This window comes from Hetaerina americana, unplaced genomic scaffold (assembly GCF_022747635.1).
Source record: "Hetaerina americana unplaced genomic scaffold, ioHetAmer1.1.p SCAF_6, whole genome shotgun sequence".
In the NCBI taxonomy this organism is placed as follows: Eukaryota; Metazoa; Arthropoda; class Insecta; order Odonata; family Calopterygidae; genus Hetaerina; species Hetaerina americana.
The window spans coordinates 10,190,555-10,217,633 of NW_027287205.1; positions in this window are offsets into that span (position 1 = coordinate 10,190,555).

Sequence of the window (27,079 nt, forward strand, 5' to 3'; positions counted from 1 at the left end):
GGAGATATACCTGAACTATTCTTCCTTCAACCATCCTCCGTCCATTGGAAGGAGAAGAAGTAAACAGAGAATGAGCGTTAGTGCTGTGTGTGCATGTGTACATTATATATATATATATATATATATATATATATATATATATATATATATATATATATATATATATTATATATATACATATATGTACAAACAAACACACACACACACACGCATACACACATATATATATATATATATATATATATATATATAATTTTTGTATATGTGTGTGTATATATATATATATATATATATATATATATATACATATATATATATATACACACACATATACAAAAATTATATATATATATATAATATGTGTGTGTATATATATATATATATATATATATATATATACACACACATATACAAAAATTTTTGGTTTGAGATTTGAGAGATCCCGCCTTTGGAAATAAATTTCGACTATTTTTTTCTTTCAAATATAAAATAAACCACAACAATACAAATATAAAAAGAACTATATACACAGTAATCCACCCGGAGGTCAGTTTGGTACGTGATGGTGTAGTTCACCCAGTACTAAACCCGACTGAGTGCCTTGCCCGAGAATTGAACCCGGGACCCTCCAGACAATAGTCCAACGCTCTACCCCCTGGACTACCACAACCCTCTACAAAAACATATTCACTGTGAAATTTCTTTTCTAATAATTATGCCAAATAAATACCAAAGAAGTATTTTGTGGCTAAAGTTGCCCGATAATTCTTTTTTACACTAGAAAGTTAGTAAAAAATAAAGTAACCCTAATTAATATGCTAAAAAAGCCATATTTTTTTAAATTTCCGGTGGTCTCATCTATTTTCATCATTGTGAAGCACGGACCTTTTATTTTTACTCATCTAATGACTATATTACAAAATAACGAATATGCATAGATATATTATCATTGGTGTTCTACCAGTTTAAGAATTCCACGCGCCGTCTGGCATAGTACTGGATGACGTGTAACATCACCTATCAAATGGTATGCCAAATCGGACAAAAGTGATTCTTGAACAAAGCGCATCGAAGCAAATGGTCGCCTGTTCCTTCGAAATAACTGGACACATGGCAAACGTACCGCTAGAGCAACGTAGAGCCGTTAATTCTGATTGGTACACAAGCATTTGTTTGCCAGAAGTGCTTGGTGAAATACGGGAAAAGAGGCGGTAGACAATTCAAGCTCTCACAGATCGCCCGAAACAACCACCTATTTGACTAGTCAAAACGTCGAATTGATGGGTCATCCTCCGTACCGCCCTGATTTAGCATCAAATGACTTCTTTTTTATCCCCGATTTTTAAGCAAAAACTGCTTGGCCAAAGGTTTTCGGCGCCTGAAGAAGCCGTTGATGCATTCAAAAACCATGTTTTGCAAGTACCTCAATCGGAGTGGAAAAAGCGGAGCGCATGCAAAAGTGTACTGATTATCACGGAGAAAACTTCAAAAAACAATAAGGCCATTTTCAACAAAAAATACTCTTTTCATGATTAGGCAGAAAAAATAGAAACCCTCGTGTATATAAATAAATAAATAATTATACAGGTATATATGTTATATATATATATATTTATTTATATATATATAAACCATAAACACAGTAATCAACCCGAAGGTCGGTTTAGTAGGTGATGGTAGAGTTCACCCAGTGCTGAGCCCGACGGCGTGTGAAATTCACACATCACGGTAGGGGGGCCAGTTCCTTTCCCTGTGCCGGTTATGGTTTCCCAGGAAGACCTGACACCCGAAAAATCACATAGCTCGTGTGGAGCTGCAGGTGCCTAGAGTGCCTTACCCGGGAATCGAACCCGGCAACCCTACAGTCAGTAGTCCAACGCTCTACCCCCTGAATTACCACGACTCACGTGTATATATATATATATATATATATATATATATATATATATATATATATATATATATATATATATACATACCTGGTACCCGAAAAACAAATAATAAATATATAAAAGTATATATATATATATATATACATATATATATATATGTATACGTATATTAATGAATGATATAGTAGCACTCACGAGAGCGATGTAACATTTGGACGACACAATATCACACGAAAACATAAATAGAGAACACGTAAAAGGGCACAAATTTCAGAAAGATTAAGTTTTCGGCCTTCTTTAGAACAGACATGAAGAAGGCTGAAGATAAAAAAGGGCCGAAACCATTAACTTTCTGAAATGTGAGCGTTGTTTTACATGATCTCTAATAATATTTTTGTGTTGCATTGCGCCGTCCAAATGATAGTTTATATATATATGTCATTTTATTATATATATATATATATATATATATATATATATATAAACATATACACATACATACATCATATACATATACACGATGAGGGGAGTGGAAGTTTATCTCTACATATTTCAAACACATGCAAAACATACGCAATCATGAAGATATACAAAAATAGTTGAAGGGAGAGAGGGCAAAAAATATCAGTGAAGGAGTTAAGGGAAAATAAAAGTAGGGTTTTGCGATTATAAGGGTCTCAGTAAGTGTGGTTATAAATGCTCACGGAGGGACCGGCAACGCCGCAGACGGCGGGCGAGAGAAGCACCGGTTTCGCGGCTCTTGGCGTTGCGATCATGCGTGCGCGCCATGGGTTGGGTGGGGAGGTGACCGCCCCTCCCCTCTTTCCCCCCTCCATGGCCTTCCCTCCCCTCTCCCGGGTGAATGCCGGCCGCTCCGACGAGACCGCCCCTCCATCGAACTCCGCAGTCGCTTGTCGGAGGGAGGCGGTATAACTTGGCTGTCGTTCCATATTCGAAAGGTGTCTTCGGTTGTGTTTTATGTTTCCCGAGTCTTCTCTCCGATATCGCCCAAAAGTCCTTCTTTGGCCTGCACGCTGCTGTCTTCGCGGGATATCAGTGAGCCGTAAAGGGGTGGAGGGCAAGGATTAACTCGGGTGACACCTCCGTCGCCCGGCCCCATTTGTCTTGTGGATATGTGAGAAAAACAGTGCTCTCCCCGGCCCTTCTCAACCCCCCCGTACCACCTACCGTCTCGGAGGATTCCTCGCTGGGTACGTCCACAACCGACAGTCTTTCTGTCTTTTTGTGTCCTTCGTAGCTGCTACAATCGTGGACATCTTGTCACTGTGGTGTGCTCATCTTTAAATAGGATATGTGTGTGCGTCCATTGACCGTTAACAAGTGTGTAAAGCGATGTGTTTCACTGTAAAACAGCAAATGATCACTAAAATTGGACCGCAGAGTCGCTCTTGATTTTTCCCGCCTTTGTCATTCCACGGTGGTGGAACTTCATATTCACCGTTGAGGTCGGCGAAAATTGTCTCAAGTATTTCAATACATTCCTTGACTTTGGAATTGATTCATTTGAGTCGGTAAGGTGAACCAATTTTCGTGCACTCGGCTATTCAAAAGAATAAAGAACAAAAAATTGGTCACATTTGCTTGTGGCATGAGATGAGGTGTTTTGTGAGAAGGCCGATTCCCTTATGTTCTTGTGGCCACCTTAGGTCTCCTTTTTGATTCTAATCGACTCATTGGTTTGTAGCTGCACCTTAACTTTAGAAAAAGTTCTCCTCTAAGTCCCCAGATAGTCTATAGTATATTGGTGCAAGTGATCCCATTTCGTTCAGAGAGCAAAGGATTTTGAAAAGAAGACAATTTATTTCTTCCCTGGTGTTATGTCAGACCTTACCGGCTAATATAAGAAATCCGAGCGGCGGCACGAATGTCATGACAATTTTGTGAAACCGTCTCAGCTTTCTCCTCGTGTTACGTCTCTCGTGATGGATATGAGGAAGTGATGTAGAAAGAGATGATATGGTAGAATAAAAATAATTACACCTTTTCACAGAATAGTGGTAATAGTGACAGGAAATATTAAATATCATACCCATGTTGTTAAGTGTTCCGTGTTCGTCTGTATCGATTCCTATTGTATCGTCAGCATTAGAAGAGACGTACTAAACGTACTTTAGTGTGTAATATATTAGTGAATTTCCCGCTATTTCTACACCACTTCTGAAATTACGTACAGCGGTGGTCGGAGGCATTATCTCTGAAAGTGATGCCCTTCTAAAGGCATTGATTGAGAAACACACCAAAGGCATATGTTAAAATTGGACTGTTGACCACATTTATGCATTGTTCTATTCATTGGTTAAAGGTTTTCTCAAGTTTCATCCATGAATATATAAATTCATTTTTATGGAGATGTAGGAACTCATCTCTCGTCTATTGCATAACCTTCCTGTGGATATTCGAAGTGCTTGTAATCAATGAGAATGTTATCTAGTTTTCTTGTTTCTTAAAAGAATATTCGAAATTCGAAAGGGGAGTCAATGTCTTGTACTGTCTTAGTCTTACGTGTGAACGACCGCAAACCATCGGCTTTACGTAATCCTAAACACAGTAGTTTGAATTGTAAAAATTAAACAATAAGCTCCTCCTAAAATAGCATATCATACAAATGTTAGTTTTTCCTTGATCCACTGGAGTTACTTCGAGTAAACGTAACTGGGAAAACGTCCAAAAGAAGAGTCTCTGAATTGTGGATAATCTTTGCTGTTCCTTCCCAGGATTCCTCCGAGACTTCGCTCCGGAGGGATATTGAGTGTCATTTCACCGGGATTCGGGCCTTCGGAAGGAAGGAAGTTACTGCAAGTCTTGTTTTTTTGAGTGGCGTGGTCCTTTGCCGAGTCCCGCATTCCCTCTCCCGGAATGCAAAGGAAGGGGGCATAAAAGCGTAGTTGTGTGTGTCAGTTCGTCGACTTTCCCCGAGGAAGAGTAGCGGTCCTTCCTCGCCGCTCAATCTGCGGCACGGCACCCTTGTCCCCGTGGTTCGCGTTCCCCCGCGTCGCCGGAGTCACGAGCCCGCTCCTGCGCCCACCGCCCCACGCAATCACCGCCAAGATGACGACCTGCCCGCGGAAATTCACCGCGGCCTCCTCCGCCCTGCTCTTCCTGCTCGCCGCGTCCGTCAATTGGATTTCTTCAGTATCAGGTAAGCCGCCTTTCTTTTCTCCGTCGACACCAATGTCATGGTATTTACCGTCCTCCGTAAAGTGTTCAGTATATTCATTATGACCGAGTGGTGCGTACGCTTGCCTGAAACCATACCCGTCTCATGAGGACCTTGTCGTCAATTCGAAATGTCTCCGGCAGCAACCAAACCCTGTTGACCGATTACTTCTGTTTTTTGACAGTAAAAGTACTGAGATTTTTTCATTCTTCAATTCTTAATTATGGTTAATCAGAGCTGCCATCAAATTTATTAAATGCGAATGAAATAGGAAGAGAAACAATATAACCTTTTCCCATTTATGTTCGTAAAGACCTAAAGTAATAGTATGCAATTATTCGCTAGATTTGATGCCTGCTGTCAAGGCATCAGGTAACTTAACCTGCTGGGATATTTTTCCAAAAAGCACCAGGAAAACACAAGCCGAGTGATTTTCAGTGTTTTAAAAATGTTCTCAATCGTCTCATATGTGACATATGGACCATCTGTGATGGCATCTGGATCCGCTATCCTAGATGAGTGATTTTCACTCCCCGCTGGGCTAAGAGCCAAGGATACTACGTCCCAACTTATCTAACGAACATTTCCATTGAAGACAGATTTTATCTTCATGATTTAAACGTAATATTCACATCTGTGAGAAGTGTCGAAGTGTTGGTAAGAATTCGGACGAAAGGGACAATTTTATTAAACATATAGTGTTAATCGTCGATGCCAAATGCATTTCGCTAGGAAAAGTGCGGTGAGAAGTTTAAGTTAAAAATTATCGCAAAAGATTTTGTTTCTAAAAGAACAAAAATGGCGAAGGAACGGTTGACTTTGCTTTCTTCCAGTAAAGACTAGAGTTCTGAATCTCATTACTGAAGTAACTTAATGGACGGCGTTTATTAACGATTAGCAAATGGCGATATTTTTAAGTTATTGAGGATTTCCCTTAATATTTTCAACTAATTAGAATACCCCATTTTAGATTATTACTTTCCTTTGTGCCTATACGACCAATGGCAAACATGTACATCTCGGAAGCCTTCTTAGTTTGAATGAGTTTGCTATCTTCCTTAATAATGATATCTGAAATCATTTTATATTTCACAAGTAAAATAGGAACTTAAAAGTTTCAAAGGTATTAATTAAAATGGATAAATTAAAGGGATTTGAGTGGACGCGTGTGAAATGACCTTTTTATGCGTCAAAGTCAAATTTGAACCCTCCTCCGATACCACCCAACACGCTGATCACGAGTCAAATAAGAATATATATATATATATATATATATATATATATATATATATATTGTATTCCCATTTAAAAGTTAAACTAACCATATATCTTGAAATCCTTCACGAAAAGGGCGATAAAACAATGGTAATAGTAATGATAAAATTACAATATTCCAATCCTGATTTATGCTTTCACTAAATTTAATCTGCTACACTTGGAATAAAAATTAATTATAATGATATATTGGCAAAAGCTTTGCAACATATGCCTTTGATAATAACTGGTTATTCAAACTTCCTCAATACTTACAGAATTAAAATATTTCACGTAAGCAAATAATGTAATTCATATTCTTGTGTACGTCTGTTCACGCCTTAGTGCAGTATATTTGAAAACATGGACGTCTCGTATATGTTTTCAAATCTTTATGAAAGAGATAAGAGAACTACTTTTGAGTGACACTCAGCAAGTTATCAATTTGAAAGTTAATTACCATCTCATATTCAACGTTTGTCGACACTAGTATCTTATTAGCTCCAATCTCGCTTATCGTTTACTCAATATTGGACAGAAGTCAGTCATTCCTTCGATACACTGTGCCCTGCATATTGTCGTTCTGTAAAATTCCATGTCAAACCCACTTCTAGTGTCACTATTGCCTAAAAAATCTTTGCTCTAGTGCGTTGGAACATTCGACGTCTTTGCCGCTTGGAGATATTCTGCGGGTGTGCATAGGACGTCCAGAGTCTATGGCAATAGATGAAGAATTGATATGGTGATCTCGAAATATTGGAATATTTCTGGTCGTTCTGTTCTACCATTCTACCCTGGATAAAATAGAGCAATACAACATATTTCTTACTTTACATGAAAGTATTATTTTGAAGGTGGTAAATTATTAGAGTGGAATCCGAGTCCAGATTATGCAATACTACGTAATGTACATCATGAAGTTTCCCACGCACATACGTACGCGTCGGTAAGGATTGCTTTGGTTTTTTAGACTACCGGTATCCATCGCGACATAGTCAGGTTCTGCTTGTGATCGTGGCTTGTTACATTTTTCTTTCGAAATTCCATTTGGGTATCGTATGGGCGTCACTTTGATCTCAGTACTGTGTCCGTTGTCACGTTTTGACTTATTTGACCCCCGACCTTTTGCGTCCTTCTGTTAAGACGAGGTTTTGCACATACGCGGGCTTACTCTCCACCTTAGCACGGCACGGTAAGATCCCCGTTTTTCATATAATTCAGCTATTCCTGGGGAAAAAATTAACTATATACCCTGAGCTTCTACTCTGTCTTGCAGTCAACAGTTCGTGGTTGCAGAGTTATTTTACAATGTGTGTGTGTGTGTGTGTGTAGAAAATTGGCCGAGCTTAAATATTTAAACCTTATTTATGTAAAAGTAAGCGTCATTTACAGCCTCAGATTCACTTAAAATACATTTTTGATGATTGTGAAGTTCGGTCGGTTCGATCGAATAGGGCAATGCACCCACGGTCACGATATAATGGAGTTAAACACGGTTTGAGTCCAACTTTGTATCAATCCTTTTTTATTGCTGTTTTTGTCGAGAAATATTTCTCTTCTTCTCCATTGACATTGAAATTCCGTCCTTTTCACAAAGTTAAATATTATTCATACGAAATATTTGGTAGCCTAGTTAAATAAAATTGATTACATGAATTTTAATTTTTCATTGTCATGTATTTAATCATTTTTATTGGCCTACGGTTGGAGTCATCGTCATCTTCCCACAAGGCATTTTATTCTCCAAATTGTTGGAAGAATCACTAGTGCTACGGAGGTGATTTTTAGATAGCTTGATTTAGCAATTTTTCAAATGAATATCTGCAATGATAAGTTCTACAGAAACTCGTAAGAAGTAATAAAGTACCTATGCTGCATGATAGCGTTTTATATGGCAAAATGTTGTGAAAATTATTTTCAAGGGTTGCAGTTCACACCAGAGTAATAGTGATGTCCAATTAATGACCAATTCTCAAATGTTGTTGGAAATATCCCCATACACTAATGTCTTGAATCTAAACAAATAGTCAATGGTCAACACTCTCAAAGAGTTCAACATTTCCAAGGCATCATGATCCCTGCAAGAATGCAGTCTGCTTGGATATTCAGTTTGTGGGTCTTTTATCTTAAAGGATTTGTTGTATCGCACATAGCATACTTTTTCTTTCAAGAACAGATATTGATGAAATAAAATATAATCGTCATAATTTGGCGAAGTTCGAATGGAAATTATGGCAGTGTTTTTTATACTAGAGAATATCCTTCAAATTCATGTACTCGTTAAAATCTCCATACTAGTACCATAACCTCCGTAAGTTCCGTGTGTGACACGGTATTTAAAATATGTTGCATTTTCGACTTCTTGTTTCTCCTCCCTTTGTAGATCTCAAAGTGCCACGACAGTTTAGTAAATGTGATAGTATTCACTTTTTAAATCGTGCTTCTTTATCGATTCAGTTGAATATTTCACTAAATTGTACCGTGATGGTTGTCACTGTACGTACGTTTGGAATTGTAAAGTGCTCGTTGTATAATGGAAAGAAAATGAGTTAAAGAATTTATTTTATTTCGGATACGTCACTTGACTGTTACTGCTAGACTTCTTCTCGTTCCAAATTCTGAGACATTGATTTCTTTAAGCAAAATATGAAGATGATTCGCATTCCAGTTTTGATCGCAGACGGTGTGGCTTGTCTCATTCCCTCCGATACCGGATCCGGTGGACACATCGGAAATTTTTGTGACGTGGTAATGAACACGTTGGTATAAAAATTTTTTTCTGCATCGTAGATACATAATCCTCTAAATAAGCAAATAGGTCTGGAGGGGAGAAAAGACCGGGACTTTAATTCGTGCGAATAGTGTTGCAAGAACAGAGTCTGTAAGAGAAACTACACAGTTGTTGGATTTTGTTTTTCTTTCTCTAAATTGTCTCTCTCCGAAAGTATATAGAAGAGAAAAAAAGGATCGGATCATATTGAGAACTCTACGGTAAAGAAGAAATAGATGCATTGGGCACACACTGAGGCACAATGGATCGATTAGGCTTATGATGGAAGGAAAAATAGAAGGGAAGATTCCACGAGGAAGACCAAGACACATGTACATAGGACAAATTAAGAAGGACGTAAAACAGAGAGGGTATCAAGGATTGAGGGTATTGACATAGAAATAGAGTAGAATGGAGGGCTGCAGTTAACCAATCCTAAGATTGAAATACCGATGATGATGATTTAAACAGTGATTACTTAGGGCATTGTAAGCTCCTTCGCTTACTCCTCTCTCTCTAATTACCTGCCGATAAGTTCGGATTAAGATATCTCAAAGGAATGTGGAATTCTAGGAACGGGGATCATCTTCTCTCACGGACTCTGAGAAGGGAAATTTTCCTCCATAGTACGATGAACGGAACACGCACTTACTCTAAATTCTGAATAAACACATGTTCACGGGCGACTAAGCCCCCCAAGAGTATTATTGCAGACGAGTTCCCGGAAATAATACACTGATACTGTTTAAACCCTCGCGTCAAGTTTCCTCAGGTGTCCGAGAAAAGCGTTGCGTAAGCATTGCGGTAGACGTAACGATGACATTTGGTGTCCTCCCTCCAATTGGGTAGGGGGAGCTTAGATGGAGTTTTTCTCCCAGCCTTGTGTACTCTGGGTAAGGGGACCATCATATCTTTCTGGATGTCTCTAGTGCTGCTGGTCTGCTATCCTAGCTAATTTTTATTGCGAACTTCTATCTTCAAATAATTCTCAGGCCTCCGTTAAGACGCCAAAAACGAATGCAATCACTCTCCCCTTGGCGGATTTAGTCAATACGGCCTCGAACTGCCGTGTTTGGGAGGCTTGTCGCTTCTCCGCAGCAGCGAGTCAAAATAAACAACTCAATGGGAAACCATGCCAAATGCAAAATTCGTTGAGTGATAATGTTTTTACTGGCGATAATCTTCAATGCTACCGATATTCATCGGGAAATTTTTGCTGTGAAATAACCAATTAAAAAGTGATAGTGTTGTACGTCAGTGGTGTTGTTAGTTTAAGAGTGAACGACCGAAGTTCATGATGTCCAAGAACTAACTGGCCATCCGTCGGTTCATCTGTCACAAGTCTAGGCCTCGGACGCTGCGGTTCTTGTCGTGTACACTGGTGCGGGCATTTTCAAACTGAATACACCGCTGTCTCCCTAAGCCTTCACTCATTATTCCGTCTTCGTACACTTCACAAAGTTGCCCGTCAATTTCAGTTGCCTTTTGGTTTTTTGCCAGTAAAAACCCAATATCACAGAACTCGCGAAATTTTCTCTAAGAGCGCCCATTTGACCAGTTCGCAGGGAGCAAAGTAGAAGAACCACAGGCTACACTTTACCACTGCAGAATGCGTAGTGAGTGTAGAGACGTTTGGGCACCAAGGGGATTGCTCTACCTCTACCCACCGCCACGCTAGGCCGTAACGTTAGTTACTTTCTAAACTACCAAAGTATAAAATATAATAATGTCACCTTCCTAGCAGAACCCCATCCTTGTCTCCCTATTCCCTTGCTCTAATTCCGTCTCCCCTTATTATAGTTCCCTATGTGTACTCGACTACCCGTACACACGTTTGGGTATACCTAAAGATGACATTTCAATGTTGAAGCGCGTTGTGTATTGCAAAATACGGATAATCGAAAAGTACCTACCTGAGCTGAATTGCTAATTATTATAATATGAACCCAATTGCAATTAGGCAATTGTCCTGGTGACAACGGTCAATTCTGGTCAATGGTCATTCTTACAAAACACATACACACACACACAGGAAGAACAGATATGAGACAAAATGCTCCTATATACAATTACTCTTCAAGATAACCAACCGCTCCTTTAACATCGAACAAGGACTAGGTTCACACTATACCTACAATGCTCAGACCATCGCCTCATTCCGTCTATAATCGCGCCCTCTTAAATTTCATGCATCGTTCAAAATCACGTAACGTCAACACATCATTCACCTTAGCAATACAGTTTCTAATGCCATCCACATTACATACAAACAACATTTTAATAAGTACAATAGTATAACAATCACTGATCAATGAAGTTGCCGCACAGTGGCTGCTTTACACTTATACTTAAAACTCCTAAAGTTGGATGGAAGGGGCTCAAACAAACCTTAAGGCAGCTGCGTTCTTATTTTCACTTTAAAACTGTGGTCGTTTTTTCCCTTAAAGTTTGATTTTTCTATCTCTTTTCATAAATCTTCCCACGCTCCGTCATTTCTTTTCGTCATTTCGATCTCTATTCACAATGAACTTCTTCGAATTAGAATTTTCCATGGTGTCCGAGATAGCAGCATAACATGTTCCATTCACAACGGCCTCAAAAGGAGGGATTCTATTGCTTCTCTACTTTTTCTTTCCCCTCTTCGGTGACAAGTGATTATCGTCGGCTCTCTTTGATGTTGCTACATTCTGATGTGTGAATTTATCGAATGTGTTCTCTTCGAGTTCAGCGTGAGCATTTAACCGAATTGTGTGTGAGCAACTCCGACTTGGGGCACAACTCCTGCCGCTGACCTTCGCCGATGGAATCAGGAGGTGTGGGAGTGTTCGCTGTTTGAATCTGTAGGCCCGCCATGAGTCATTCATCTTTGTTCTGCCGCCCAGGAAAAATTTATTGGTAAATCAATCCTGTTGAGTGGTTTTAGGCCTAGGAGTAGCCCTCATACAGCATTTATTTTTCATATTAATACATTCGCCCACTCTGCCATTAGACTGAATTTTGTCTCGATGTTACAGCTTTTAAGTATAAGTTTTGATTAGTCCGCAATGCTATCAGAGTGCGTCATTTATGTTGATTTTTGATACTTTTTTATTATTTTCTTACCTACGAATTGCCGATGAAAAAAGATTCAATCTTCGCGACCGACCAATTAAATGTTCGATGACCGTCCTGGAGAACCAAGGCTTTGTCATGTTACACGAGTGGTGTGAATAACGGAGTCGTCCACATTCAAGTAAATCTCTTTGTGAGAATAGAGTAGCCTTCGGCAGAGTTATTTTAAGTTGAATGTCGGATTAAAAGACAGAATAAGTGGTTGACATCGTGATTTAAAGTGGGATTGAAATCTAATTTGTGACCCAAAATACTGAACTCACGGTTTGCAGCAGAATTTTGACCGAGACCCTATGCGTGAGTCCCTTCATGAGATGGCCGAGCCGATAGGTCTTTCGTGATGTTCAATCATAAAGATGACCATCTCGGTCATTTGATTCAATGAGTTTACGTGCAGCTTATTGTAATCTTAAAAGATTCGTAATTCGTGTGGGGAAGGTCGGGATTGGAATTAATTTTTTTTGGAAAACGATGGAGGCCATGGGAAAGATTTCCACGTAATTAATTGTGGCGCTGAATTATGAGATGCATTGGCCGCGAAGAATGGAAAATATTAAACGGAAGGAAAGGAAATAAAGTATGAAATACTATGCATTGGGCGAGAGGAGAGGGTATTCCCGGGAGAAATACTAGGCAGGCGAGAATAATGGATGTAGCACATGTTGGAGTGGCGGTGGGATATCAATGGCGGCGATAGAGGGAAGAATTTTGAACACGCAGGAAGGAGTAGAATAAACATTGTGTGCAGAAAAACGCAGAGGAGAATAAGACGTTACACCTGGGTCGTACTCGAAACCCCATGTCTAGTCACAAGTAACCACTTATTCTAAAAACATCGGCTATCTTTCACCTTGGACTGAGAGGTCCAAGGTAAGATTATCACAAAAGCAGTCTTCTAACAGCATTTGGGGACCATCTTGGTACAACTATCTCATTGCTGAATCTTCTGTAAGAATACAATAAACTGTGGTTTTCTTAATATTGCACTCTCCTACTAACATCCCGGAACTCGAGGGTCAATCGGAATTGAGCTTGAGTCTCACCTTTTCCTCATTTTGTTGTGTTGAAGAATGTCCAGGGCTTTCATCATCGTCAAACGTCTCTCCACCCTCCCGGGACATCTCGTGCCAGCGGAAAACCATTCCTCGGGACATGGCTGTATCTCCCGAAACCGATTTTCCCAGCTTAACACAAAATTTTATGGCGTATAGTTTCTCCATGGAACGTGGAATCGTGAATTCGTAACTCAACCCTCGAACAGGGGTCCAGTTTTGAAGTGATCGGCACACTGTAACGGCCCACAGGCAACTGACGGCGGTCGCGTTGTTTTTCCGAGACCTGCCACTACCTATCCCGCCACAAATCGCCCCGCCCCGCTCGAGGCGTCAATGTCGCCGGAAAAAAAAAACATTTCACTATTTTTTGGACAAATCACGTGCCTGATAATTTTTACACTGGAGGCCCAGGTTCGTAACCAAGTGAGGCATATATCTATTCACTATCAAGCTCTCTAGATATCCAGCGAACGGAAATAAATCTGTGCAGAGAAATAGTGAAATTTTTGCAAGACAACTACGCCAGGTAGGATGCCATGGATGGATCCCTTTTGCTAATTCGCTCGGCTGTTCATTTCGACCCTGATGGTGGATATCTCTCCTCACTTCTTCTCGCAGACATTATCACGCCGGGATAATTACTCTTCGAAACAAATTCAGTGTTCAGATTCTAAGCCAATACATCTCGAGTTATGTGCAGTCGCCAGATTTTGTGAAATATTACGAAGACGTAATGGGTGTTTCTATTTCGCCACGTAGCAGGTGTCATTCGGTGATATAGTTTACTGTGAGTTCTACAGTTCTACGGAAACCAACCTCAACCCAGATTTATGACTATGGGAACTTCCTTAGATAGTTACAGTTGGTATTAGGAGTGGGAGGTAATGAAAATGGATTGTTGTAAATGTTTTCATTTGGTGTTGTCTACTAGTAAATATTAATCCCTTAGCATATGACCAAAAGACGAAATAATATTTTTCAAATATACTTTAGTGTCCACAATTAATAAAAAAATAAGGCGAAAATAGCGATATTTCAATTCCATGCTAAACATTTTAAGCATACTGATTTTGTGGTTTGTGAAAACATTGTGGAAGTTCTCGCGCTTCGTTAAATCAATAGGCTGACTAGACAAAGGTGTATTACCTCAAGAGTAATTTTTAACCGATGTTATCACTGAGTAAATCTATTGGGCTCTTATTTGAAAGTGTTTCCTTCCGACCGGAGTACAAATTTTATGCTCGAAGTACATTGAATTTTTTTTTACGAATTAAGGAGAGACGTTATTAAAGGGCTGAGAACATTTTCCTTATGAAGGAATTCCTAGAGAAGGAATGCTTAGCATTATGTGATTAAATTATTCAATATAGTTTTAATCATAAAAAACTTAAGAGTAAATGAAATTACTCTGCATCAGTATTTCTTCAAATAAATTGCACACTTTCAGAGACTGAGTATTTTACTTCACCCCTAGTTCTTCGAGTAATTTTGTTTTCCTCACCAAAAGAGGCTGTAAAGCATATTCTATCATTTTTTAAAGAATGATTAAAGTTTGAATAGATTTGAAAGCTGAAAAAAACTATTCAGCGGTTAATGACAGGTATGTTTTTAATTATAAAAGTATTTTTCATATTATCCTGTCTGACTTTCAGCCGTTCTTCTCAGACACGATGGAAAATGTATGACTTATCCAATAAAATCATATGGGATATTGAATTTGGAAAAAAAAGTTCAATGTTGTGGCTATTACATGTACTAATAAGGCGTTGAAAGCAGAAATTTGCAATCAACAAACTATGAATATCTTTTATAGCATATAATATATCTTCCAGCAATAGTTGAATAGAGTAATCACCGGAATATTGTTTTTACTGAGTTAGTTGGTACAAATTACGGGATGCATTATTTATTATTTGCAATTTGTTGACCTTAAATTTTATATTCATTTGACCTTTGATGACCTTGTATCGACATACCTCTTCCATAAGAGTAGAATTCACGGTGGGAATAAATGTCCACAGGATATAATTCCGAATGTGTATTTTTTCTCCATTTGTAGATTCCTAATCCCCTACGGTAATCATACCTCATTTTCTGGATCGTGTGAATTATTTAGTGTGAGGGGATATATTTTAATTACATGATATTGTTTTAGTCAAACTTGTCGCATAAAAATAGGCGTTATCTGATTCAAAATATCGTATCATGGAAATCAGATGATAACTAGAGAGAATAACATTTTTTAAATATTTAGAATTCAATGGATTATAACTTGCGAAAAAATATAAAGCCATTACAAGAATCTGGTAATTTAATGGTATGGAGTCTGCGGAATTTGAAATATCATTCAGTTAACCAAGTAATTTATACCATTTTGGATGACTAAGTTATGATGTTAGGTACGAATGAATATTATTGACCTTTAAAACCTTCCCATGAGATTCGTAAAATTTCTTTCAAAAGATCCTATTTATGACCGTATCCGGATCTTATTGAAGAATAAACACTGCCGTATTTGTCGACCTGTGTTAAGTACGTTCTTTGGTTTACAAACAAAGCATATTATCCTGAAATTATGTTTCCGGGAACTGACTTCGGCATTAGTGGTCGCTTCTCTGAATCATATTTGAGTTGAATTTGAATAAAGCAAATTGAAATTGGTAGATGAAAATTTTGATGGGTACATTCGTGTTTGAGTGATTCGGTGTCTTTGATAATGTGATTCCTCTTAGTGAAATGGCGTCGATCGAACGGATGCAGTTTCGCATCATTCAAGTGAAGATACCGGGATCGTTGATGGATGAAGTAAGGGCGCGTATTATTCACGATGAATATTTCTTTTATGCAGTTTCACTAAATTTTCTGCGGACTATCTTATAATATTTCATATTGCAATGAGATAATATCAGATGATTAATATTTAACTTTAGTTTTCTGTCGTTGGTACCTATCTCTTTCCTTACTCCTTTCGCATCTGTGAGAGGAGGGCTTCAATTAACAGATCCATTCATGCTTCGTTACCCCGGTAAATGAAATATCTTTAGCGTGTGTCATAATTTCGTTTTCAATGGCAAATAATGTGCGTTGGGCAACACCACCCGGCAAATATTTAAAGGCCTATGAGCTCGCAGGCGATCATGCTTAATTTTCGCCTCAACAAGAGGTTTATTACAATGCATCTCCATTTAATGGTTTTACCTTCCTTTGATGTTGAGCAGTTTGTCAGATCCAGGCTTAGGAGGTATTTCCGAGTTAATTGTTTCCTTTTTCCCTTTCAAAGACATACGCTATGTCTGTTTTAATCAAAATGTTACATGCATGAGTGCAGTCACAGTTTTTGTGACTGAATTCAAATGCGTTTACATACTTGGCCTGTTTGTCAATTTAACCGTCGAAAATGAAAGTTATATGTAAGGAATTCATTTTGAGGGTTGAATATTTTAAATTTTAATGAAAATTATATGTATATATATATATATATATATATATATATCTATATATATATATATATATATATATCTATATATATATATATATATATATCTATATATATATATATACATATATATATATACATATATATATATATATATATATATATATATATATATATATATATATATATATATATATATATATATATTGATTGGTGAAAAAGACTCGTAGGAAAATATTTCACGTGTTTGGAGAATGTTCTTACTGAAGTTATTATTAACGTTAAATTATGTCCTTAAGCATAAAAATGATTGACCTTCATGGACCCTTGCCAATAGCCGAAAACACATTTATTTTATTTCTTCCATCACTTCCATACTATTGATTTAAATATTGAAATTATTACCCTGGGTTATTTTAATGGCCCTTTGCCTTTTTCTAGTTTAGCGTTTCACGGCTAAAGAGTTGTGCTGTGCATTTTAGGTGAAGAAAACTTGTTATAAGCTATGTATTTCCCAAAGTTTTTTTTTGGAAAATGTCGTACCTAGTGGAGATTCCTAAATTCGTCCTTACCAGTCGTAAAGGTCTCCCTTTTTGCAAGATGGGTAATTCATTTGCTGGCTAACACCAAAATCTCTGGTCAAAATGTTTTCAAAATCTCCCTTTCCATAGAATAGAATTTTTTGAGTGTAGATTGCCGTGCTGTCGAAATACTTTAATCAGCCAATTAATATTGCTACTATGCATTATTTGTCCCTACATTTAGCAGTACTCTTTATATTATTCATTCAATCGCTGAATATTGGTGGCCATTGAAATCTTATACACCTAAGCTCGAAATCCAATGCATTTGGACTCAGTATTCATGGTATTTGGTCGCGGCCAGTATTCTTTATCGTTTAATTTAATCTCTAATCTAATAGCAGATTGTAAATCGGATCGAATTCGCGGTCGAAATAAAAAAAAATGAATCTTCGTCGTTATGCCTATATGCCGCACAGCGAATTTGAAATCAGGTCATGGAAACCAAGCGAAATCCAGTAATTGTACTTTTATTCAGACGGAGGGGTCCGCGGACTCGTGTGGTGTTTTCACCCGAACGAGATAGTATTTCAGACACCTATGTGGTTTTATTTTTATTTTTTTGGGCTTTGATATTTCATGCCAAATCCTATGGCTTTTAAAAAAATAATACTTTTCCTCGCCGGCGTTGTCGCGGCCGGGCAATATAGCGACCATTTTTATTCGTTGGCCCACCATTTTTATCCCGGAGTCCGTTCTCGCATGCAGCAGGAGACGGCGACTCTGCTGGGATGGGGCGGGGGGGGGGGGGGTGGCAGCGGTGCGGGGACCCCTCCGGCACCGGGTGACTCACATGCCGCCGTAGCTCGCCCTTTCGGCCACCCCGGGTGTCCCTAACGGCTGCCCGCCAACCCAAATGACACCCAATAACATATGACCTCTTCCTCCCTCCCTCGTAAAAAAAAGTGTGCATATATATATGTATACATACACACACACACAAGTGCCCGTGCGAATAAAAGCCACTCTTATTTTTTTAAGCACATCGCGGCGAAGTATGACTGTGGAGGGCGATGCTCATATTTTTGTGTGGAACGCGGAATAAAAAAATATCCGGCGGCAAGGAAATTTGTCTGCGCGGCAGTAGTCATTAGATTACCTGTTTTAACATCGCAGGTGGTCCTTTCCCAATTTCATTCTGACCATGTTGCCGTGTTGTTTTATGTTTTCGTTGCGATTAACTTCGTGCGTGTGAGGTAGTCAGGACAAGTTTTCCTGTCCCCAGAACTACATATCATAAACTTTTATTGTATCGTGACCACGTTTCATATTCCCTTGTGTTATTAAAAAGAAGAATATCGCAGTAATTCTAGTGCTGTTATTTCTGAATCAACAGTGAAATCTACATTGTGGGGAGGCAATGCACTCTTAAAACTGTTGGAGAAAGATCGATTTTAATGCTCGCGCCTCTGATTTGAAGCAATTGGTCTGTGTCCCGAACAGGAGAGCAAAAAGAGTCATGCTCATGTTTTGGGGAAAAGAATATTTGTGGCTCCACAGCACCTATTCCACTGCACTTTATCGGCGGTATCATTTTTTTTATTCACTGTTCCCTTTTTATTTTCATTATTAATGGCTGACATTTATGAGATACTCGCATGACATTGCAAAAGCTTGGTTTTTTTCGAATTGTACGTACTTTGTATCAATGCCATTTTTTTCAACAATCTCTGATCCAATCTCATTTTTTTGTAAATTACACTAACTACGCTCAGAAGAGAGAATTAAACAAAAAGATATTTCGGGAGTGACATGATTCTATTTTCTAGATTTAAGTGGCGGCATGGTTGGAATTGCAAAACTGCCTGTCAGTTACCAGCCTGTGAAGGATGCTTTCCATCTGCCACACCGATTGTAATGTCTTTTTATAGTACTGGAATTGAATGGGGCTATGGTATCCACTGACTCTAACGGCTAAAGGCTAAAAAGGGAAAGGGTGAAACGGCGATGCGTTGAAGGCGAACAGCCTAGTTGGTGGTTGGAGAAAACATGCAAAAAAAGAAATGGTTAAAAGAAGATGTAATGGTGTCTAGCATGTGCGGAGAAACGACTCCGGAAGACGCTCGCTCGACGCGAGACAAACATTGAACCATTAGAATGCGAAGCCAGCTCTAAGGCCACGTCAGCGAGCGCACGTTTCTTCCGCGAGGGTTTTGCCAAAAGGAAATGGATGGCTTGCAGCTCTTTAGAAAGCCAAGCATAGCATGCAGTGGGGGAGGCACTCCAATGGCACCTTCCGCGGGAGTGTGGCCGTAATCAGCGGTTTTCGGCGCCATTGTGTAGAAGTGCCGAAAGGGAGGAGAGGCTTGGGGCCCTCCTTGCTCGCCAGCTCGAGTGGCTCACGCGTTCAATGCAATGGCGGTTGGCAGATGTTGAATCGGCCATCCGATTCGCTCAATTTGTTTGTTCGACTGTGTTTCTCTCTTGGGTGTTACAGTGAGCAGTGTACAGTGAGCATTTAGTGATTTGCCTTCGCCTATTTGCGAGGGTAATGCGTATTGAAAAATATTTTGCACAATTATTATGATTTTCTATTATTTAGTAGCAATGTAGTACGTTTATATTCTGAAAATGCCCGTGGTATGCTTAATAGACTTGAATAAACCAAAAAAATATAGTGTTTTTCACGTTCATTATAATATATAATAATTCACGTTTTCAATATATAATAATACACTTTAAACATTATGCATAAATTCAATTTTAAACTCCGTAATCATGATTTGTGAAGAAAAAATAAGTTTTATATTTATATGTCTTCCGATTGATTGATCAATTGTTATATTAAGGAGAATCATTATTATACAAAAACAAAAATCAATCAACGTAGTCTTGGCTCTCCTTCAAGATTAAGAAAGCTCGGACACTGGATAAACACGTACAGGTATATTTTGTATGTGTTTTATGTGTATTTTTTTGCCGTGTTTCACTAATATTCTTTGTAGCCTCTTGCTGATCCTTCCCTCTGAATCTAAATCTAAAGGAAATATCGCAATGCACTGGAGTTATTTCATATTCTTCCCACCCCTTTCACAAAGTAACTGAGGACGTCCAATCTTTCCCGCATTGGATATCCAGCAGGATTAATTGAAGCCATACCAGTTATTTTCGTCTATTAATCACTTCAAGTCGAAATGATTTCCTCCCATGCAGCTCAAGGAAAACTCGGAATGAATGTCCGTCGTGACGTGGTAGGTTTAGCAGCTTCGGTGGACAATAGCAAGCTTAATGACGAGAATGTTTCACGGGGTGCCTTAACGTCTTGTCTAGTACCCCACCACCCCTGAGAGAATTGCGGTAAACCTGCGTGGTGGCCATCCCTTTGACAATTATAAATTAGCGATTAATTGGATCGCCTAGCTCGATTAAGCGTTTTGTGCCGGTCTGCGAGCGTTGGCGATGAGAGAGGGCGGCAGAGTAATCCGTTCCCGGTCCCTTGCTCCGCTCTGCCTATCAAAGCTTTACGAAGTGGAAACAACTCATGCCTCAGAGTCCGGCGCCTAACCACCCAGAGGGTGGGTGGGTGCAGTCGATGGATGGGGGAGGGGGTTGGTTTCGGAAGGGGCCCTTTGCCGCTCCATTGGAAGTGTGGGAGATGCAGCGGCATTGACCCAAATCAACCTTCATTAAAGGAACCAATTGCGTGTGAAAGCTTTAAGGAATCGAATCCGGAGACTTGAATGGTCGCCCCCACAGTCTTTGTGTTTTTTTTTGTCGGTAAATAAATGACCAGTCAATGTCTTCAAGTCAATTCAGTTGAGCACAGCAGCTTAGCCGATTTGATTTCAGTGTGGCGAGATCTGTTCGTTGAGTCAGATGGTTTTTTTGTATTAGCCTGATTACTGAAATTGGATCTTTGGAAATAATAATTTCGTGTGCATAGCTTAACAACAGACCCCCGAATAAGAAAGACATCTGAAATTTTTAAGACGGTTCATCCCGTCGTAACAAATTTTTTCATTGGTATTATTTTCAAATCGATAAAGATAGAAAGAATTAACTCAATTTCTATCTACAACGGAGTAATTATAGAGCATTTATTTGTATGGTAGATACGTATTATTTTACAACAAAAAATTTCCATAAAAAGGATATCTATTTAACTCAGACGAGATACATATATCCAAGTTAGAATGGGTGTATTTGATTGGGCATCCCATGGGGAAAGCTTAGTTGCATGTAAGAATATTAAGTTCTGATTCCAATTTTTGCTCGCGGTATAGATTTTGAAAATGTTTTTCATAACCTAGGGTAAAATTGTAAAATATATTTGCAGCAATACAATTAGTTGTATTGAAAAATTAAAAAAGAAATATTTTCTTGAAAATGTTGGAGGGTGTTTTTTTACGGTCTAAACATTCTATCCAAAGAGATAATTTGCATGCTTAAAAGGCATATAGCATCAGTTGCCACTCGGAGGAATGTTAAATAAGCAAAACTCCCACTTTTTAAATATAAATTTCGATTTTGTTGAAGAAGTGTTTAATATTTCAGCCGTATAATCTGACAGCTTAAGGTCTCGCTTGTCATTTATGTGGCCATAGCAAGAATACAGGGCATCTGCTGTTTGCATAGTTTGAATTATATCTGACAATTTAGAAGCATACGACATAATTGATAAATGTATTATTCGTCGAAGTCTTAGCTTTGAATACATTATTTTTTTGCCCTCCCAATGATGATAACGTTTTCTTAGTTACATCAAGAACGCCGCTAGATTTATATATTAACGATAATTACGCGATAAATATATGGCGTGTTCTTCCATTCAGTAGCCAATAGTAATAGACTTAATGGCTTCAAATAAAGATGAGTATGAAGCTCTTTTTTTGGTTGCGCAAGTGTCCATATCAGTACATTTTTCGTCAGCGGAGGCATAATATTATTCCAGTAGTACATATCATTTATTTAAACGATTTATTTTCGATTACTTTATCTCAACATCTGCTTACACTGTATCACCGTTGGATCAGAAATAACTCTCATACGTTCCTTTTAGTAATTCCTTTCAAAAGCTCAAAAAACTTAGAGATCTGTCTGAAATTTTTGAATGATATTCAGTTGCTTTATTTTATAATTAAGTCATTGCATGTTTTTGTCGAAATTAGTTTTTAAAATCATTTTTAACTTGAAATAAATATGTAATAAAATATATAAATATATTTGAGCGGCATATTAGAGCATACAAATATAAATATAAAACAAGTATACAGACTCTCATATTTCAGAGAGTTTAGTCCGACGTGAAGAAGTCCTCCGAGGAGGCAGGAAGCTTATCCTTTCTTTAATGTGTGTCCTTTTACGTGTTCTCTGTTTATAATTTTGTGATGTTTTGTGCCGTCCCAATGTTACTCTCGTGAGTGTTTCTAAATTATATATATATATATATATATATATATATATATGTACATATATATATATGTATATGTGTGTGTATATATATATATATATATATATATATATATATATATATATATATATATATATATATATATATATATATATACAGGGTTCGTCCGGAAAATAAGTGTACTGAGCTCAGGAAAAATAACAATAAAGAGTAATTTTCAAAATTTATTATAAAACCTTCATAATTATATATATATATATATATATATATGTAAATTATATATATATAATTATGAAGGTTATATATATATATATATATATATAATTATGAAGGTTTTATAATAAATTTTGAAAATTACTCTTTATAGTTCCTTGCCTGAAAGTAGCATGCTGAAACCTTAGTATAAGTGTTCTGTATGATGTATTTAACTAAAAAAATAATTCACGCCAGCCAGATGATCCCGCCTTCCTTCCCATTGTAGAAATTGAGCATATGCCCCTAAAAATATTTAAAATACACGATACATTCTCCAAAATATGATGCAATTACGGATGGAACATTTGAAACTAAATTAATGTTGTCTAGTATTGTTTGGAGCTATTACTTTGAATGCAATTATCAATTTATTTGAGGAATCTAGAATTTTTTTGGAAGTTCTACATCAGAGACCAGATTAATTTGTTGGAATTTCATGAGTTTAAATGTGATAAAATGGGAAAGGGGAGAAGTTAAACTTTGCTGTTAAAACGTAATGGGAAATCCGTCGCTCAAAAATATTTACTGATTGTGTCTATTGAACGGTGTACATAGCAATATATGTACACTTTGCGTTGATACTGCGTGAGTCTTCACAGAGTTCAAAGTGAATTGCTAATTTATCGATGTGTGATCCTTTTGCTGTTAACTCACTTACCGCCTTTAATTGATACGCGCGCCGGTGAGAACGGAAAATGCTAATTGCTTTCCACCATGCTTGGCATTGGCGCTCACATGCGTTTGGAACATTTGACAAAAGTTCTTTTCGTAAGACTCCCCCCGTTTTTCCCAAAATAAAGTTTTCCACCGCTGCAGCGTGTTTTGAATCCGTACCAAAGTGTTATAGGCCTTTCATTAAACTTCAAATTTGGGAAAATTGCCCGAGTAAAGGGACGAATTTGAGAGCTGTCCGCTTGACCTCTAATCCCAGCCACTCGCAGACTCGGGCGTGTAGGGAAGAATGGAAAAAGTAACTACTGGAAACGAGTCTAACGATCTCACGCGAATTTCAAATGCGTCCTGGAAATCGCTCGTGACGAGCGACGGCCCGGGACTTCGAAAATGCTTCGAATAACATAAAATTGCCGTTTCAAGGCTTATAAACTGAATTAATTCGGTGGGACTCTATCGAAATCGTTCCCTCTTCATGGTTGGGAGTTGTACGGAAGAGATGGAACTAGCGCTGAGCTGGGATTCCCCGGGATTTTATGCAAAATTTCGCGTTGCCCCCGTGCGGAGTCAGGTTTAGCTGATCACCCAGGCACGATGTTTTCGCTAGCCTTAGTTCTTGTCCGCGACGGAATTTGTGACGAATGGTGGAATACGTCAGGGGGAGTATTTTATGACTTCATTTTCCCGATCAGAGTGTTTACTTTACCCTTCAAAAGGGGTTCTTTCATCTGGCCATAAAATGTGCTAGTGCTATCAGCCGGAACGTGAGGGTGGGAAAGGGTTAGGACGAGCGCCGTACGTCTGTGGCGCGGAAAAACGGACATTCTAAGGATTCCCTATTATTGTTAAAGAATCTGATTTTAAACTGCGTGTCAAAAAATAATTTTTTATTATAATTAACGTAAACGGCATCCTGTCACGTTGGTTTGAGGTTATTTAGACCACCTTTTCCGTATAAAACGAACGCTCCGTAGCTTAGATGATCGGTGATGTTGTATTTTGGGATTAACTTCGGATTGTGCATCCCTTAATGTGGAATTTTCTTAAATCGATAACTATTTTCCCTTTGAATCGGTGAACACTATCATATATTTTTCATTTCACTTATAACAGTGGCATATTTGAATTTGGTCTAATTTAGTTGCAACGTAAGTCATTATTGGTAAGTGGTTAAGGTTTCTGCTCATTTTATTTTAGGAAATTAATTGCATTGAGAAGATAAATATTAATCTATTTCTATATACATACTGTATTTAGAATAAAGAACTGTGGGAAATTCTGCGACATATTTGTGTAAACGCGGCATAATTATGCAGTTTTGTGATGTTTTTCTAGTACAGGTCGCCGAAAATGCAAATATAACAAGTAATTGACGTAGTTGCACAAGTAATAGACGGCTGCATTTATGTGGCGCCAGAATGACGTTTCACGACGTTTGAGTGTGTACAACTTTGCTGAACTGGTTGCGATTTCTGCTGTCGTAAGTTACCATCGTAAATTTATCAGGGTTTATGTTCTCGATTTTATTTTATTTCCTCAGCTTTCCATCATTTAATTCGGCTAGTTGGGACGACATTTTATTCATATCTGACTTATTACTTGCTTATACTTCGTGATATAAAATCCTGAATATTTGAAACAAGATTGAAATTTTTTTCGATACCCGTTTTCAAACACAAAAAAAAGTAAATTTTAATTCTTGATAGATGAGGGAGCAAAATGGGTTGATAAAAATTACTATATTTAGATGAATTCCAAGAAACTGCGGAAGATGCTGCTATAGAAACTTTCAATGGCATCATTCGCTAAATGTGCGTAATAATTCAACGTATAAAAATCATTTGAACGCGCATCCCTCGAAGTCTGGCCGAGTGCTTTAGCAAGTTAAGCTATTGAGGTGTCCTCTTATACTCTGAGATTTTGGGGTATTTAAAGGAACAAAATTTTGTGACGAAATACCGTACACATTGAAAGGATTTGGTAGCCATTGAGTAGAAGCCTGTTTCTTATAGGAGGGTTTGCTTCCCGGAGACGCCCTTAGCTATACCCAAGTTGTGTCAATTTTCGGCTAACAGATTTTTCTTGGAAACGATAGAGGGTACTGGGGAAGAATCTCCTGCCCTGTTCTGTGAAATTCACCTGCCATTCATCTTAGTGCTAGGTGAACCCTTTCCTCATCTATCCACAGAATCCTAGGGTTGATAACTATGGTTCATTTTTGGGTTGGATTTTTGTTTTCATTTAGCAAAGTGATTTAGAACGATGGAAATAATTAAAAATGTGGATTGGTAATACATCCCCCTATTATTAAAAGTGAACGTAAAAAAAATTGACCGACAGAGGATTTCGTAGAAGTGTTTGGAGAAAGAAGAAATGGTTGAGAGAGTGCAAGCCTTATATTAACGAGATTAAGGTTCAACTCATAGTTCTTGTCTGCAGCTGGAAAGAAATTCTTGAAATAAAACTAGAGTGGAAATATGACTAGAATAAGTGGAAGCGTTTTCAAATGTGGGCCTCAAGACCTGAGTGGTTGGAATTTGGGAGAGGGATATGTTGAGCTGAAAAAGACTTTCCTCAACAACAAACAACTACCAACTGCAAAATGTACTGATATATGCATGATAAAGCAGTTAATCAAAACTTAGACATGAAGTATTTTTTTATTCGGGTCAGAGTCAGGAAATAAATATGAGGTGACTGAGATGTAGTGCTACATGGTATTAATAAAATAAAATGTACGAATGAAGTAAATGTAAAGAAGTGCTTTAGGCGAGCGAATGATGATGTAAGATTAGGGTTAAGTGCATGTGCTAGGTTGCGAGAAAAATAATCATTGAGCGTAATAGTTTTCATAGAGCAAAATATAGAATTGCAGAATAACAGAGGAAGACGAAGATGAACGAGAGGTATGAAATGGATTTAGCGTAAACCAAAGAAGTGGTCGGCGCAAGAAATATAAGAGGAAAATTGGCACCTAAAAGAATATCCTAAGGACCTGCTAAGGGCATTACGCACATTGATAACCCATGATGATGAAAGTGAATTTCAATTGCACTCAGTCATTCATACATTAAATTCTTAAAATTCCTACGTAACTAAAGGTAATTACTGAAATTCAATTACTATGATGTCTCGTACATTGAATGGTTATTGATTCCTTAATAATCGAAATTAGATAATAATGTTGCGGCCTATCTCATGTTCCAGTTCGTGTTTTCACTGGAATACAATCAGCTTACCTAAATGAAAAATTTGGAGAGCGGCAAGACCTTTGTATACATTTCCTGTTAATTTTTTCAGCTGATATGCTATTACACCGTGCCATGGCTGACAGTTACAAAGCAAGTTTCATACGCTCCTTATTTTATTCTTTATCCATACGTCATTTGTGGATAAGGTTTCGCATTCCTTAAATACTAACTTTACTTACTGATGAAGACTGGATTTATTGTTATTAAGTGGCATGCAAATGCACACGATACTGTGACCTGGTTAACTCGACCACAGAAACTGAATGAATTCTGG